The sequence below is a fragment of the Callorhinchus milii genome, unplaced genomic scaffold (genome assembly GCF_018977255.1).
Source record: "Callorhinchus milii isolate IMCB2004 unplaced genomic scaffold, IMCB_Cmil_1.0 Scaffold5, whole genome shotgun sequence".
NCBI lineage: Eukaryota > Metazoa > Chordata > Chondrichthyes > Chimaeriformes > Callorhinchidae > Callorhinchus > Callorhinchus milii.
In genome coordinates, this window is record NW_024704746.1 from 64,776,163 (window position 1) to 64,793,606 (window position 17,444).

General features: G+C 44.5%; 1 protein-coding gene across 2 annotated transcripts in view; it reads left to right on the forward strand.

Annotated features, from left to right (window-relative positions):
* Positions 1-277: 277 nt before the first annotated feature.
* Positions 278-17,444, forward strand: part of plxna4 (plexin A4) — a 296,341-nt gene continuing 279,174 nt past the window's right edge. For both annotated transcript variants that reach the window (XM_042335956.1, XM_042335955.1), the window contains exon 1: positions 278-349. The gene's annotated coding sequence lies outside the window, so the exon portion shown is untranslated. The remainder of the gene's footprint in view (positions 350-17,444) is intronic.

Sequence of the window (17,444 nt, forward strand, 5' to 3'; positions counted from 1 at the left end):
GGGTGGGAGTGTTGCTTTGAGCAGATGTAGATCAAATAGGCTGTCTTCTCTCTCCTCTCTATCTGGATATCTCTCTCTATCTCTCTATCCATCTCTCCATCTCACCATCTCACCATCTCTATCTCTCTCTCTCTCCTCCTGCAATCGTCTAGGATTTGACCACGATATCTAAGAAAAAAGCCTTTCCCCAAGCGTTTGGTGGGGGATTTGGTGTATATGTGTGAGTGTGTGTGTGTGTGTGAGAGAGAGTGAGTGAGTGAGTGAGAGAGTGTGTGTGTGTGTTAATGCGGCGTTGGATTGGACCCTTTATTTTTTGGGGGGTGACAAGACTGACAGCAATTGCAAACAGGTAAGAGATCACAACTTGTACAAATGCAACGGTTATACATACACATATATATATATGTTACACAGACAGACAGACAGACAGACATACACACTCATCTTTTGAGCTTTCAACCTGCTTTGGGAGTGATCAGATTGTAAGGATAACATGTCTTCTCCTTTCCTCTCCCCCTTTCCCTCCCCTCAAATCTTGATTTTCTTTTTAATTTAAAAAATATATCTATCCATCCGTCCGTCTGTCTGTCTGTCTGTCTATCTATAAGCTATAACGTTGCCTCCACCTTTGCACAGCAAAGGTATTCTCTCTCTCTCTCTCTCTGGTTATATCTTTGCTTCCTCTGCTGCTGATGACACTGTTTGGTTCTGCGGATGGGGCTGTACATTAATGCACACAGTAATTTTGCTAAATGTTTGCGGGGCTACAACACACACACACATACATATACATACATCACCATGCACACACACACACATACACATACATCACCATGCACACACACACACATACACATACATCACCATGCACACACACACACACGCACACCGACTCCAGGCTTGAACTGACTGCAGTAAGTGTGCGATGCTCAGGGTCTGATTTGCAAACATCTCGCTCCAGGTGTCAATCTGGAATGTGTGTGTGTGTGTGTCTGTGTCTCTGTGTGTGTGTGTCTCACTCTCTCTCTCTCTCTCTCTGTATGTCTCTCTCTTTCTCTCTCTGTGTGTGTGTCTCTGTGTGTGTGTGTCTGTGTGTGTCTCTGTGTGTGTGTGTCTCTGTGTGTGTGTGTCGCTGTGTGTGTGTCGCTGTGTGCATCGCTGTGTGTGTGTGTCTCTGTGTATGTGTCTTTCTGTGTGTGTGTGTCTCTGTGTGTGTGTCTCTGTGTATGTCTCTCTTTCTGTGTGTGTGTGTGTGTGTGTGTCTCACGCTCTCTCTCTGTATGTCTCTTTCTGTGTGTGTGTCTCTCTCTCTCCCTCTGTGTGTGTGTGTGTGTGTGTGTGTCACTCTCTGTCTCTCTCTCTGTCTCTCTCTGTGTTCTGTGTATGTGTCTGTCTGTGTCTCCCACTTTCTCTCTATATGTGTGTGTGTCTCTGTGTCTCTCTCTGTGTATGTGTGTGTCTCTCTCGCTCTCTCTCTGTTCTCTGTGTGTGTCTCTGTGTGTGTGTGTGTGTCTGTGTGAGTGTGTGCGTGTCTCTGTGTGAGTGTGTGCGTGTCTCTCTCTCTCTCTCTCTGTGTGTGTCTCTCTGTGTGTGTGTGTGTCTCTGTGTGTGTGTGTGTGTCTGTGTGAGTGTGTGCGTGTCTCTGTGTGTGTGTGTGTGTGTGTTCTCTCTCTGTGTTCTATGTGTCTGTGTGTGTGTCTCTGTGTGTGTGTCTGTGTGTGTGTTCTCTGTGTGTGTGTGTGTCTCTGTGTGTCTCTGTGTGTATGTGTGTCTGTGTGTGTGTCTCTGTGTGTGTGTCTCTGTGTGTGTGTGTCTGTGTGTGTCTCTGTGTGTGTCTCTGTGTGTGTGTGTGTGTCTCTGTGTGTGTGTGTGTGTCTGTGTGAGTGTGTGTGTGTCTCTGTGTGTGTGTGTGTGTCTGTGTGAGTGTGTGCGTGTCTCTCTGTGTGTGTGTGTGTGTGTTCTCTCTCTGTGTTCTATGTGTCTGTGTGTGTGTCTCTGTGTGTGTGTCTGTGTGTGTGTTCTCTGTGTGTGTGTGTGTCTCTGTGTGTATGTGTGTCTGTGTGTGTGTGTCTCTGTGTGTGTGTCCTGTGTGTGTGTGTGTCTGTGTGTGTCTCTGTGTGTGTCTCTGTGTGTGTGTGTGTGTCTCTCTCTCTGTGTCTCTCTCTCTCACTCTGTGTGTGTGTGTGTGTGTGTGTCTCTGTGTGTGTGTGTGTGTGTCTCTCTCTCTCTGTGTCTCTCTCTCTCACTCTGTGTGTGTGTCTCTCTGTGTGTGTGTGTCTCTGTGTGTGTGTGTGTCTCTGTGTGTGTGTGTGTCTGTGTGTGTGTGTCTCTGTGTGTGTGTCTCTCTGTGTCTCTCTCTCTCTCTCCCTCTCTCACTCTGTGTGAGTGTCTCTGTGTTCTCTCTCTCTCCCTCTCTCACTCTGTGTGTGTGTGTCTGTGTGTGTGTCTCTCTCTCTCTCTCTCTCCCTCTCTCACTCTGTGTGTGAGTGTCTCTGTGTTCTCTCTCTCTCTCTCTCTCTCTCACTCTGTGTGAGTGTCTCTGTGTTCTCTCTCTCTCTCTCACTCTGTGTGTGAGTGTCTCTCTCTCTCTCTCTCTCTGTGTAATTCTGGATCGCTTTCTTACCGCAAACACACACTGTCGGGTTCCCTTATTCCAGCCCCAGTTTCCTGTTTATCTCCTGCGGATGGTCTTAGTCGTTATTACTGTAACATCTTTTATTTTTTATATATAAAAACACAGGGGTGGAATGTAATTTTCTCTCTCTGTGTCTCTCTTTCTCTCTGTCTCTGTCTCTGAGTCTATGTGTGTCTCCTCATAACATCTTTTTATTAAAAAAGGGGTGTTATTTGCTCTGCCTCTATCTCTCTATCTGCCTCTATCTCTCTATCTGCCTCTCTATCTCTCTATCTGCCTCTATCTCTCTATCTGCCTCTCTATCTCTCTATCTGCCTCTATCTCTCTATCTGCCTCTCTATCTCTATCTTATCTCTCTATCTGCCTCTATCTCTCTATCCCTCTATCTCTCTATCCCTCTATCTCTCTATCCCTCTATCTCTCTATCCCTCTATCTCTCTATCCCTCTATCTCTCTATCCCTCTATCTCTCTATCTCCCTCTATCTCTCTATCCCTCTATCTCTCTATTCTCTCTATCTGCCTCTCTATCTCTCTATCTGCCTCTATCTCTCTATCTGCCTCTATCTCTCTATCTGCCTCTCTATCTCTATCTGCCTCTCTATCTCTATCTGCCTCTCTATCTGCCTCTATTTCTCTATCTGCCTCTCTCTCTCTATCTGCCTCTCTATCTCTCTATCTGCCTCTCTATCTCTATCTGCCTCTATCTCTTTATCTGCCTCTCTCTCTCTTCTGCCTCTCTATATCTCCATCTGCCTCTCTATCTCTATCTGCCTCTCTATCTCTATCTGCCTCTATCTCTTTATCTGCCTCTCTATATCTCTATCTGCCTCTATCTCTCTATCTGCCTCTCTATCTCTCTATCTGCCTCTATCTCTCTATCTGCCTCTCTATCTCTCTATCTGCCTCCATCTCTCTATCTGCCTCTATCTCTCTATCTGCCTCTCTATATCTCTATCTGCCTCTCTATATCTCTATCTGCCTCTCTATATCTCTATCTGCCTCTCTATCTCTATCTGCCTCTATCTCTCTATCTGCCTCTCTATCTCTATCTGCCTCTCTATCTCTATCTGCCTCTCTATCTCTCTATCTGCCTCTATCTCTCTATCTGCTTCTCTATCTCTCCATCTGCCTTTCTATCTCTCTATCTGCCTCTCTATCTCTATCTGCCTCTCTATCTCTATCTGCCTCTCTATCTCTCCATCTGCCTTTCTATCTCTCTATCTACCTCTCTATCTCTCTATCTGCCTCTCTATCTCTCTATCTGCCTCTATTTCTCTATCTGCCTCTATCTCTCTATCTGCCTCTATCTCTTTATCTGCCTCTCTATATCTCTATCTGCCTCTCTATATCTCTATCTGCCTCTCTATCTCTATCTCTATCTCTATCTGCCTCTCTATCTCTCTATCTGCCTCTATCTCTCTATCTGCCTCTATCTCTCTATCTGCCTCTATCTCTCTATCTGCCTCTCTATCTCTCTATCTGCCTCTATCTCTATCTGCCTCTCTATCTCTATCTGCCTCTCTATCTCTCTATCTGCCTCTCTATCTCTATCTGCCTCTCTATCTCTCTATCTGCCTCTCTCTCTCTCTGTGCCTCTCTATCCCTCTATCTGCCTCTCTCTCTCTGTGTGCCTCTCTATCCCTCTATCTGCCTCTCTCTCTGCATCTCTCTCTGTCTCTCAATCTCGGAGTCTCCATATAACATCTTTTCATTTAAAAACAATAGGGCGTTATGTTATATTTGCCCTGAAATGTACTTGAGTGTGAATTGCATATGTGTGCACTTGTACTCCTCTCTGTGTGTCGCTCTGTGTGTGTCCATGTGTGTGTGTGTTTCTTTCTGTGTGTCTGTGTTTCTCTCTCTGTGTGTGTCTGTGTTTCTGTGTGTGTGTGTGTTTCTGTGTGTGTGTCTGTGTTTCTGTGTGTGTGTCTGTGTTTCTGTGTGTGTGTGTGTTTCTGTGTGTGTGGGTGTATTTCTCTGTGTGTGTCTGTGTTTCGGTATATCTGTGTGTTTCTGTGTGTGTGTGTCTCTATATGTCACTGTGCATGTGTGTGTGTCTCTGTATGTCACTGTGCATGTGTGTGTGTGTCTCTCTGTATGTCACTGTGCATATGTGTGTGTCTCTCTGTATGTCACTGTGCATGTGTGTGTGTGTCTCTCTGTATGTCACTGTGCATGTGTGTGTCTCTCTGTATGTTACTGTGCATGTGTGTGTGTGTGTTTCTGTATATCACTGTGCATGTGTGTGTGTCTCTGTATGTCACTGTGCATGTGTGTGTGTGTGTGTCTCTGTATGTCACTGTGCATGTGTGTGTGTGTCTCTGTATGTCACTGTGCATGTGTGTGTGTGTGTGTTTCTGTATATCACTGTGCATGTGTGTGTCTCTGTATGTCACTGTGCATGTGTGTGTGTCTCTGTATGTCACTGTGCATGTGTGTGTGTCTCTCTCTGTATGTCACTGTGCATGTGTGTGTGCGTGTGTTTCTGTATATCACTGTGCATGTGTGTGTGTCTCTGTATATCACTGTGCATGTGTGTGTGTGTCTCTGTATGTCACTGTGCATGTGTGTGTGTCTCTCTGTATGTCACTATGCATGTGTGTGTGTCTCTGTATGTCACTGTGCATGTGTGTGTGTGTGTGTGTGTGTCTCTCTCTATATATATACCTGTATATGTTCTCTTGAGAGATCTGGCTTCCTGCCTCAGTGATGGGAGAAATCGCCTGTGTTAGTTACAGGTACCAAACACCTCACCCAAAGCCAAGATTACTCGTGTGTCCTAAAGCCTGTAATATTCCCTTCAATTTTTAAAAAATATATGTATATTTATTTGAGGGCAAAAACTGTGTATGTGTGTGTGTGTGTGTGTGTTGGGGGGAGGGAGGGAACACAATTATATGTTCTTTTTAAAAGAAGCAAGGGGGCATAAAGGAATGGAAAGCTATGATAATCAACCATCCCAGACAGATATATTGCTTGGAAAGGAGGGAGAGGTGAGATGTTAGGAAGTCTTAAGCCCACAGATGGATGGGACATGCAATCTTTCTCTGGAATGAATCTGATCTATTTCTATGCTTGTTCTGTCCAGGCTGTGGATTTGACTCTGTACCCACTCCCCCCACCGACCACTTTTTTTTACTAGTATGTATATATATATATATATAGATTTGACATTGTCTGTTGATAATTTCTGGGAAAGATCACTCCAGTAGAGGGAAAACTAGTGATTTGTTTGGGGTGATATGAATTCAGCTTAACAGGGGCATTTCTGCTCTTAAAAGAGTGAGGACCACTGATTCTACCCCTGTCTTATTCTTTTTTTTGGGGTGGGGGTGTGTGTGGGGGGGTTGCATTTGGGTTTGGGTTGGGGGAAGGCACATTGCAAGGCTAGGATAGGATAGGGTAACAGTGCCAAGATAGAAATTAGGGAAGATTTCACTCCCTCTCCCTCTCCCTGTTCTAAAACCCCAGAGCAAACTGTTCCTCTTGCAACTCTACCCCCTACCTGCTTGGTATGCAAGTGCAGTACATTTCTTGCGAGAGGGACACACACCCAGAGAAAGAGAGAGAAAGGGGGACAGGGAGGGAGAGAGAGAGAGAGGGAGAGAGAGAGAGAGAGATGGGGAAGAGAGAGAGAGAGATGGGGGAGAGAGAGAGATGGGGGAGAGAGAGAGAGAGATGGGGGAGAGAGAGAGAAAAAGATAGGGGGGAGAGAGAGAGATGAGAGAGAGAGGGATGGGGGAGAGATAGGGAGTGAGGAAGACAGTGAGGGAGCAAGAGAGACAGGGAGGGAGAGAGAGAGAGAGAGAGAGAATGCCACCCCCCAGTTGAGTGCTTGGGTCTAAATACCACCTGAAATCATACAGGAAATCCCATCCTGGACTGAGTTGTGTTGATGTGCATCCCCACTGGGGGGAGGGAGATGACTGAGGAGAGCAAAGCATTCCCTTGCTCCTGGCTTTGGATCTTGGCTGGGATGGGAGCCGGTGGGAGCGAGGACCAGCATAGTTAGTAGAGAAGCCAGACTCTCCATCCAACGTGGCATCGGCGTGGGCTTTTATTCATCGTAACACGCTGTACAGTGGATTGGGAGTTCCAGGCGAGAAGGAGAAGGGAATAGAGGAGGAAATCCATCCATGCCCTGGCATCTCCCTACCCCTTTGACCTGCTTACGCCCCAGCCCGCTACCCACCGCCTCGGCTCGACCAGCTCTGGCCACCTGCAAGCTCCTTGTTCCCTTCCCGTCCACCATCGGTAGCCGCGCTTTCAGCCACTACCCCCCGAAACTCTGGAACACTCTCCCTCTATCCCTCCACCTCGCCTCCTCCTTCTCCGTCTCCAAGTCGCGGCTGAAGACCTTCCTCTTCGAGCGTGGCTACTGTCACCTCCTCCCAGCTTGGGGTCTTGCTCCGCCACTGTCAAGCTCTCTGGGACACTACCGTGTGTGAGGGGGCGCTATATAAATGCAAGTTGTTGTTGTTAAATGAGAGGGGATTAGGAGGGGTGGAGGCTGGTGAGTTGTCTAAAGACTGGAATGGACCAGTGTTGGGTTGAATGGCCTGTTTCTGTGCGATATCACTTCACAAATTCCTGTTAGGGATTTTTTCTCTCTCTCTCTCTCTTAAAATAACTGCGTAACTGGCTTCCGAGTTTCACCCACCACCAAATACGTAGCCAAGTGACTTCTACAGCTCTGTATATATCCCATGAAGCGCTTTGAAACGTCTCAAGGTGCTGTTCCAATTGCAAGGATGATAATCATTATTATTATTATTATTATTATTATAACTTGACTCCAGCCAGAGACACCCACGAGACAAACTGTTAATGAAATTAAAAATAGCTGAAATTCCGCTCTGATAAAATCACATAATTAAAATGATTAATAGTAATAAGGAATAGATGTAACTAATAATATTCTTATTCAAGGCTTCGTTAACTTTGCATCTGTCTGTTTGAAAACGAACCTCTTTCCGGAGAAGTCTGTAAGGGGACTTTTGGGGAGGTGAAGACAGATTTATTTTTTGATTTTTTTTTTAAAAAAAGAAAAAAAACTCCTTCCTCCCCGGGGAGGATATTTCTCTCACATTAACCAGGATAGACTTCTGGCCCTCGGATTAAAAGCATCCACCTCTCTCCTTCAGCAGATTTCAATGTCGTATTTAGATTAACAATGTGGATAAAACACTTTGGCAATTCAATACACAGACAGACAGATGTTGCTTTATCGGCGAGATAGATAGAGAGAGTGTTAGAGAGATAGATAGAGAGATAGAGAGATAGATAGAGAGAGAGATAGATAGATAGAGAGAGAGAGAGAGAGAGAGATAGATAGAAAGAGAGATAAATGTTCTAGTGTTCTCTATAGTGCAGATTGACATGAAAATACCCCTGCAAAAGGCAGAACTCCGGGCCAATGGGAGTTTTATTGTCCAAAAAAAGGGACGCTTTAAGAGAAAATTGGGTTTAAAAACCTTTTAAAGACTCCCATTTCAGCTGACCCTGACCCCGACCCCGACCCTGGGGGTCCTGGAGGGGAAGGGAATGGTTTTAAAACTACCACTGTAACAGCAGCCCCTCAGACACACTCTCAACCCCAACCCCCCCATGCCTCCAGGAGGGGGGGTCTCTATCACACACCCTGATATATTAATAATAATAATAATAATCCTTTCATTTTATACGTCTTCACTTCAAAGCGCTTCACAGAATATACTGTAAAGCGGATTGACTGTATATTGTGGGGGCAGAGAAGACGAACCCCATCCCAAACCTTTCCCAAAAGATATTTATTTCACTTCCCTTTTCAAACATTTCCGATTTGGAAATCTAATAAAGAGACCTTCAATCAACCTTAGGAGCTGCAACCTTGTTTTCCCACCACCTGGTCCGGTTATGTGTTTTTATTTAATAAAATAAGTGGAAATAATAACAGGGACATTAGAATGAAAAACTGAATATTTCCTCTGGCGGATGAGGATCCTAAAATACAATTGTTATCGATCGAGACATCGCGCTATTAAATAGCCTACAAATAGATTAAGGTGGGTCAAAGCATTGATGTCTCACTGGTTGGATGAATAGCATTCGATGCGATCCTGGACTGAGATTAGAGGTGAATGAATCAAAACTGGCGCTAGGACCCAAAAGAGATTTATTAACCCCCCCCCACTCCTTGTTCTGGGATGAACTCATTCTCTTTTTCTTTAATGTATAATTTTTTTTTGTCTCTCCGGCTCAAGGCAACTCGTTGTCGAGGGAGTAGAGAGGTGGTGTTGTATGCCTGTGCGCTGAGGATTCCCCCTGTGTGTGTGTGTGTGTGGGGGTGTGTGTGGGGGTGGGTGTTTTAGGCAGGTTCTCTGTCTCTCTTAGCGAGAGTAACAATGAACCTTATGTTATATCATATTATATTATAATATCCACATCTGCTGGGATGCTGTGCTCACTGTGAAAGCATCGTTGCGCATTCCATATTCATCGTCAGTATTAATTGCCATATGCGTTTCGCCCACAAATATACAATCAATTCACTTTACGGTATATTCTGTGCAGCGCTTTTGAGACGTCTCAATGACGCGATAAAGGATAAGGTGCTATGTCTAATGCAAGGATTATTATTAGCAGTAGTATTATTATTACTATTATTACAGCTGCTTTATTGTGTGTCAGCCTGGCTCAGTTGGCAGCGCCCTCAACCCCTGAGTCAGACAGCTATGGGTTCAAGCCCCCATATCGTCCTTCGGATGAGACGTTAAACCGAGGTCACCGTCTGCCCTGTTCGGGTGGACGTTAAAGATCCCGCGGCGCCATTCGAAAAGAGAAGGCAGTTTCTCTCTCCCGGTGTCCCTGGCCAACAAATTCCCCAAATAAAATTGGTCACTCCCTCCCCGGCTGCTTGTGGGACACTGCTGTGCGCAATTGGCAGCTGTGTTTCGCCCGCAAAAATATATCCTGTGAAGCGCTTTTGAGACGTGATAAGGCGCTATACCAAATGCAAGGATTATAATTATTTATCAGATTTGCTGAATTAAACCCACCGGTTGCATTTTCTTCCGCTGATCTCAGCTCCTGCTGGGTCCTAAAGTCCTCGGGATGGTCTCCAGTTCTTCTGGGCTGTTTTAACCCAAATCTACAAGAGGCACTTTTCCAAAGCGTGTTGTCTGAATGAAAACGCTGCACTCGTCTCTGGGTTGAAGGCATTTTTAACCGTAAGATTATTTTTTCGCGGATTTGTCGGAACGCGAAATAGAAAGCTTGAGGGGTAAGAATATTGTTTTTTAACAATTTTTAAATTATTATTGTTGTTGGCTACTGCCTAAATAGGATTTATTCGAGACAAATCACTCCCGTCCATCAGTTTAATAATAATAATAATAATCCTTGCGTTTGACACAACGCCTTATCACGTCTTCGAGACGTCTCAAAGCGCTTCACAGCATATACTGTAAAGTGAATTGACTGTATATTTTGTGGGCGAAACGCGGCAGCCAATTGCGCACAGCAGCGTCCACACAAACAGTCGTGGGTTGAGTGATCAAATTAATCTTAATTTTCTTAAAGATTTTTTTTGTTCGCTGGTTGTAGATGGTTTAAATCAGGGTCTGGTGGGTGTGAGCTGAGTTCATTCCGAGCTACAAAGATGGCTGGCAATATTGAATGGGGCGCCTCAAAGTCGATTCACTTTACAGTACATCCTGTGAAGCGCTTTGAGATGTCTCAATGACATGAGAAGGCGCTAAATCAAATGCAAAGGTTATTATTATTATTAAAGGTGCTTGTTAGTGGCTGGCACTAGTTTTGTTGTTATTGAGATTCTCATTGAATAATAGCGGCAGATAAACCATCTCGCACCCCTTCCTCAAATATGAGACTATTTATAACTAGTTATAATAGTACCCTACGGGTGCAGGAAACATACATTATTAGTAAAGGGAGGTGTATGTTCACAATGAACATATGTTGTTTTTTCATTCCACTTGTATGAGGCATGCTATGACGTGGCTCACTTAATAGCACTTAAAAGAAAGCTGTAGGCTCTTTAAATTCATTCACAAGGTATGTGGTTGACGCACTCATATTCTGATAACACTGGTGTCTCCTGAAATATTAATAATAACGATAATAATAAGTGCTTCACTGAATATACATGTATATATATATATTAAAAAATGTGGTCCCTCAATCCACAGTGAACTCACTTTACAGTATGTTCTGTGAAGAGCTTTGAGACGTCTCGACGTGATAAGGCGGTATATCATATGCAAGGATTATTATTATTGTTGTGTGTATTTTGTAAGCAGTGATTATGCAGTTTTAAGTTGCAGAGTGTTTTGAAACTAACAACAACATCATCAGCTTGCATTTAGATAGGCTCCTCATACAGGGTAGTGTCCCAGAGGGTTTTACACAAAGACTCCCACCCAACTTTTCTGTCTGTGACCTACTGCCTGTGAATTTCAAGCTGTGAATGCAATTTATCTCACACGCACACAGTGACATACACACACACACACAATTACACACACACACACACACACATAACAAACAGTTACACACACACACAGTTATACACACACAGTTACATACACACACACAGTTATACACACACAGTTACATACATACACACACGCGCGCGTAGTTACATACACACAAACACACACACACGCAGTTACATACACAAACACATACACAATTACATACACACACACACACAGCCCACACACAGTAACACACAGTTACACACACGCGCACACATATGTGCTTGCAGACCCCAAAAGCCAACTGCTTGCCCTGACCACAGACCGTGTTTCCCTGAAAAGCGATTGCTAGGAAATGAGATTATCAAATTCTGGGTCTGCAATGAAACTCCTACTGAATTTCTTGCATTAGCTGCCGCTTGCTAGTCCAGGTTCTTATCTTAAATCTCCAGCGACCACTGATCCCTCAGCGCGGCGATTGGTTTACGACTTAATCTGAAATCAAGCGTACGACCTTAATCGGGACGAGGAGAGAGGGAGAGGGGGAGGGGTTGTTTAGATTAAGGATCAGGTCGGATTACCGCAGAGAGTTTTATTACAATTTAGTCAGTGATCTGCATGAGACCGACTAGATACGAGCCCGCTTGTCTCGCAATCTTTGTTACGTGGTGTAACTCACACCCTGGTTTATTGTACTCATAATAATAGACATTTGGGGGGAAAGGAAATGGCTAGGAGGTGATGTGGGCTGCGAGATTTTTGTACGACCTTCCACTTGCGTGCAGTTTCCAAGTGATAAAGAAGGTGTGAAAATCCAGCACTCAAGAAAGGCGAAAATACAGTTTTGCGTTAGAGTAAGATAAGTGCTGCAGGTCAATACTAGGAACGCCAAGTGCTGAGCTGGTAGTAAAGGTGCCAATTTGAACACGCGATCAAGACCACAGGCCGACCTATCTGCAGCTGTGATCTCAAGCAAATTCGCTGCCCATTAATTCAACGGAAGCCGAGTCCTGTAGCGCAGTGGTTAGAGCACTCGCTTCGCAAACAAGAGGACCCGGGTTCGATTCCCGGGCAGAGCGAAACCTTAGGCAAGTTTCCTTACTCCACACACACGCGTCTCTGTTTACCTAGCAGTAAGCAGGAACCCGGTTGTTAGTCAATTGGCGGATCACTTTCTGGGGGGTAATAATGCCTTCAGGAAAAAAAATCAGGTCACTCAATCCACGACTGTTTATGGCGACGCTGCTGTGCACAATTGTCTGCCGTGTTTCACCCACAAAATATACAGTCAATTCGCTTTACAGTATATTCTGTGAAGGGCTTTCAGACGACTCAACCACCACCTGATAAGGCGCTGCATTGAAGTGTCAGCTTGGACTGTGTGCTTCCAAGAGCCGATGTGGGACTTGAACACACAACTTTCTGACTTCGAGGCGAGAATGCCGACACTGCGCCAGGCTGACACACACTCGTGGGACATTGCTGTGTGCATCGTGGCCGTCATGTTTGCCAACGCATATAGTCATTAGAATTTACAGTAAATCCCGTGAAGCTCTTTGAGACCTTCCAGTGGGTGAGGTCAGAAAGTTGTGCTGCATCAAACGCGAGGATCATTATAATTCGCTGCGAACGAGACGGATTTTAAGACCCAGTGAAAGATGTTGCCTCAAGGCTTTGCTCAAAGCAAACCCAGAAACTTTTGATTTTTGTTCAAAACACCATGTGTTGCAGAGACATCCTGTTTTTTTGCGGTCGCAGATACCAGTTGCAGATAAGTTGTGATACCATGACAATGTCTTATAAGTCTTAAAGAGATTCTGATTTTTTTTTAGATAATAGGGTAGTTATCACGACTTTTTCGTCACCAATAATGATAACAATAATAATCCTTGCATTTGATACAGCGCCTTAACACGCCATTGAGGCGTCTCAAAGCTCTTCACAGAATACACACCGCAAAGTCAATTGACTGTATATTTTGTGGGCGATTGCGCACAGCAGTGTCCCACAAACAGTCGTGGATTAAAGTGACCAATTTATTATAATTATTTGTCTTTAAAGAATTATTACCTCCGGAAAAGTGACCCACCAATCAACTAACAACCAGGTTCCTACTTACTGCTAAAAGAAAATGCAGGATAGGTTACGTACTAGAGTTAGCAATTCCCTCGTTACCCCCCCTCACCCTATACCCCCTCCCCTCCAACCCCCACATCCGTCCCTCTGATAAATTACTCTGGACTGGTATCAGAAAGCAGACTTGGGCAGTTGTGGGTTACACTGTGAAATTGACGCAACAAGATTAACGCTAAAAATACTCGTCGAGATGAAGTTTTGTCTTTCACCAGGATCCAGCTGTACAGAGACTGTCTGTCAACAGTGCTCGGACACGCTCCCGCTTCTCTGCATTACCTACTGAGAAACAAAATGCGTCCCCAGTGATTTCATTTCTATGTCTTGCGACCCAGCAATGTCCCACAAAATAGCCAATGAGTGAAGTGAGTGACTAGTTTTTTTTTGGTGTGGGGTGAGGGTGGGGGTGGGATTGTTAGCCAGGAGACCAGGAGAAATTCCCATTTCTTTCTGAATCGTGGCAAGCGCGTGTGTGTATTAAAAAAAAGGCTTATTAATTGCAACGTTTTAAAGACCTCGAAGTCCAAAGGGCACCTTTACAGTTGCATTAACAATTCGGGCAGGTAATGCGATTTAATTGTTAATGCAATTTTCAGTTACATTAACGATTAAGTCACGTCTACCTGCCTAAATCGGAAAGCCAGAAAGGGGTCTCGGTGAGGAGTGCTCTCTCTAATCACGTGTCTCAGTGTAAACTGCGCTGACAAACCTCCGATTCGATTGAGCATGTCCTTAAAAATGCGCCTTGCGGAACTACACGTCTGCCTGTAGAAGCCGCCCTCGTTTCATCCCAGTCTCGTCACAACTCGGATCGAATTTGTCAGAGCCGAGCGATCCAGACTCGAGTGAATTGGGTCAGAATACATAATAATAATAATAATAATAATCCTTGCATTTGACACAGCACCTTATCACGTCATCAAGACGTCTCAAATCGCTTCACAAGCCACACTGTGAAGTAAAGTGGATCGATTGTAGAGCGAATGTTGTGTTGTTACACAACCGCCGTTTTTTTTTATATATAGAAAGCGACGCTCTGTTCTAGATGACGTTTTTTTTATCCTCTTGAGACGTTTATTGGACAGAGACTTGGCAGAACTTGGCAGCTTTTATATCAGAGACCCACCAACAGCTAAAGGAATGTGGTCATGAGCACAGTGTCCTGGCTCGGGACTTAGAGGATAAAAATAAAAGGATGCCTTCCTTTACGGACAGCGTGATTCAAACATCATGGAGAATGAGGCATTCTTTATTCCCCTGGACAAAGTTCCAGTGTGATATCGTAGGACAGTTTCCTATTTGTTCCCGATTTAGCTCTGGTGTCTCTCTCTCTCAGCGCTTACAATAAGCAGATGAAGTTGGCTTGGAAGTTCAATTGGAAGTTTACTCCCGAGACGGTGGGGGGAAAAATGCTTTCAGAGTCACTAAGGCAACTTAGCATTGCAGAATGAGGGAGCGCCCATCTACATGGGAGTCAGCCCAAACTTAACAGTGAGTGAGAGAGATCGGGCCAATTAGATATTTCTGTCGCAATGTAACCAGGCTACAATTCCTGCTGTAACCACACTAACACTTAGTCGGATTAGCAGTTGGAGTTGTCACAATGGACCCTTGTTGAGATGGATGGCCTAACATCTTTTTTTTCTTCATCTAAAAAAAAAAGTGGAATTGGATAGATGCTTGAAAAAGAGGGATACGAAGGTTGTGGGGAGATATCCGTAATAAAAATGATCCTTGAGTTCGATATAGCGCCTTATCACGTCATTGAGACGTTTCAAAGCGCTTCACGGAATGTATTGTAAAGTGGATTGACTGTGTATTTTGTGGGGGAAATGTGGCAGCCATTTGCACACAGCGGTGCCCCTCAAACAATCGTGGATTGAGTGACCATATATTTTTTTCAAGGGGGTAGGATTAGGTTATGTTGAACAGCAATGTGGATTTGCCATCCTAGGTGGTCCGTTTCTATTCCATAATATAATTAATCCATGATTTTTTCGATGAAGAAATCTCAATGTCCCATTCCTTATGGTAACAGAATAAATGTAGCGCTTGTTTAATTATGTTTTAACAGCCTCTGTTTTACTGCCTATGCTTATCCACACTCCATTTTGCTTTGATTGGCTCATTTTTAAATACATTGCCTAAAAATTGTGCTATGCAGTTAGCTACTGGATGGTTCACTGGGTTAGTTACGGTGAAGTAGGCTGGGAAAATCCAAACATATTTGTTGCACAGCAGATCTGCTAGCCTTTCTTCCTTTATAGGTGTGACTGTCCTCCTTGGCGATGGTAAGCGGGATCTCCTTGGAGCTGAACTGGCTCCAAGGTGACATTTTTGGCAAAGGAGGGCCCGCAGTCCTCCAAGACACTGCTGATGACAAACCAGCTAATTCTGGCTCTTGGCCAGGACTAGGAAGGGCAGACTGGCAGACTGGAGACAGGGAGTTTTCCCATTCGATTCCCGTTAACTCTGCGAGCCCAAGCCCTGATGGATAGGGTGGTCCCAGCTGAACAAACAGGGAGAAGCTTGCCAGCCGGTGCTCTCGATGGCAAGCAATGTGTTTTTTGCTGGTTAGGCTCCAGCAGTTACCTCAACGCACACTCTGGGGTCCCCAAGGCTTGGTTCTTGTCAACCCGTGCCTAGCAATTGGCCCTCAAAACACACAGTCGCTACACTTTACAGTTTATCCCGTGAAGCGGTTTGAGACGTTTGGAAGAGGTGATAAGGCGCGATATCAAATGCAAGGTTTATTATTATGATTATTATTATTATTATTATTATTATTATACCCTCCAGAGTTGGGTAAGCATGGATGTGTCCCTCCCTCCAAGGGGAAGAGAGAGAGGGAGAATTATAATAATAATCCTTGCATTTGATGCTTAACTATGCTTCGCGGCAAAGTGAGTCGACTGCATAATTTGTGGGGGAAATTCCAATCAAGACCCGAGGATCTCCACGGGTCCGGTGGGATGTGTGGCATTGTCAGTCCGGTTTGGACACTCTTTTAGTAAATGGTAAACTCGTGGAGTCCTGTAGCTCAGTGGTTAGAGCACTTGCTTTGCAAGTGAGAGACCTGAGTTCAATTCCAGGCAGAGGGCGAAACCTTGGGCAAGTTTCCTTACTCCACACAGAGCCTAATAATAATCCCTCCAAAAAAAACCCAAAAAACAATAATAAATTGGTCATTTTCAATCTACGACTGTTTGTGGGACATTGCTGTGCGCAATTGGCTGCCGCGTTCGCCCACAAATATACAGTCAATTCACTTTACAGTGTGTTCTGTGAAGCGCTTTGGGATGTCCTCCTGACATGAAAAGCGCTATATCAAATGCAAGGATTATTATTATTATGGTGGTGGAGTTTGGGGCAATGTGTCAATTGACCAAAACTAAAAGGCGGATCAGCCGGGTTTAGGGGGAAGGAGTAAAATGATTGATTGGCACTTGTGCGGCCAATCAGAGGGAAAAATGGGGAGAGGGTGGGTGACCACCAGCCAATCGGAGGGTGGCATGGGCGGGGTGGCATGTGGTAAACGTTGGTATTCTTAAAGCAAGAACGTCGGGCAGAGCTGCAGCATTTTCGGCTGATCTGAAGGAGAGGTTGACTGCAATAACATAAGAGCAAATCTCTCCTGATCCGCAGGTGTTAGCAGCCTTGTACACTCTGGACTTCAGTGAAAGGTTCGTTTCGCAGGAGAGTCTTGCACTTGATGTGCTTGCTTTGAATTTATTTGATTGATTGATTGATTGATTGATTGATTGGTTGATTGATTTCACATTTATTTCTTGATTGATTGATTGTAAACCCATTGTTAGAAATTGCAAGTCAAACATTCGTTTCGCCCACAAAATATGCAGTCAATTGACTTTACGGTATATTCTTACAGTATATGCTTTGAGGCGTCTCGAAGACGTGATAAGGTGCTATATCAAACGCAAGGGTTGTTATTATCTGCAGTGATTTAAACCTAGTATGAGTGTGGGAGTCGTAATTTTTTTTGGTGAGAGGGAGGAAATCTAGTTTCATATATGTTGGTGAATTTGCAGTTAGCAAGTCATTGCAGGATGGAGGATATTTTTGGATTGCAAAACAAACACCTGTTTTAGTGACTTGATGATGCATTTTAGTTTGTTTTTCCTAAATGAGACAGCAAGTGTCATGAAATCAGGGGTTGAAATTAACCCACGGTTGAAAC